Below are 1083 nucleotides of genomic sequence, written 5' to 3' on the forward strand. Positions count from 1 at the left end.
AACTTGGGACTCAAAGGAAGCCATCGTGAGGTGAATTGGTGGGGAAAAGGGGGGATGCGATGGGGGGCACTATTGCCCTGGCTCACGAAGATGTTCTCCCAGAAAGGATGCCCGCACTTGTTAATACTGTATTTGGGAGAAAATGATTTGATTCGGCTGTCGGGTTACAGCTGATGCAAAAAGACTTGGAGATTATGAAACAAAGAATGGCGGGGACCTGCATTGCATGGACAGAATTTGTTCCTCAGAGAGTATGGAGAGGGGCAATTAAACATGGGGCTGTTGAAAAAGCTCGGAGAAAGCTTAACAGAGCGATGAGGGTTTTTTGTGGGGAGAAGGACATTAAAGTGATTGCTCATTCAGGACTGCGACTGGAAGAACCGCTACTGTTCTGGGATGACGGTATGCATCTTTCAAGAATGGAAAACGCATATTATATGATGAGATGAGGGATGTGGTTAGCAAATTACGGAATGAAGCTAATTGGTGTAAGAGGGTTGTTTGAGTAGGAGGGCGAAAGATGCACATTATGACCCGGGGAGGGGGGGGGGGGGGGTCAGGTAACTGTCCTAAAGGGGGTTCCCTGGTTGGCGGTACTTGGGAGGGGTGGGGAAGTCACTGATGGGCGCAACCATCCCTCGGGGGGAAGAGTGAATGATGGGGGGGCTGGAGGCATGAGTGTAATGCCAGGTGATACAGGGGAGAAAGCTAGAAGAGAAGTAAATAAATGGATGAAGAACGGAACGGGTCATGGAGTGGAATGAGAGGTGAGTTCGGACTGGGTGAAGGGAGTGAATGGATGAAAAGGTTGATGTTGGGGGTTTGTTATTGCTTATTTGTTATTTGATATGTTGTGCAGCCTGGTCCTAATAAATGGCCTTTTATGCTTAAACATCAGCATGGACTGTTTATTACGCGATGGTGGGTACAGGGGAAGCAGAGTCGCAGACTAGTCTTCCCCCGGGGTCTTTCACGCAGGAGGGCCAGGCTGGGGTCAGGGGGTGGGATTTGTGGGGTGGGTATAAGAATGCAGGAGAGGAAGGTGACTTCCTCTTCCTGCATTCTGGCACCATCAGGAGGGTC

The sequence above is a fragment of the Lissotriton vulgaris genome, chromosome 8 (genome assembly GCF_964263255.1).
Source record: "Lissotriton vulgaris chromosome 8, aLisVul1.2, whole genome shotgun sequence".
In the NCBI taxonomy this organism is placed as follows: Eukaryota; Metazoa; Chordata; class Amphibia; order Caudata; family Salamandridae; genus Lissotriton; species Lissotriton vulgaris.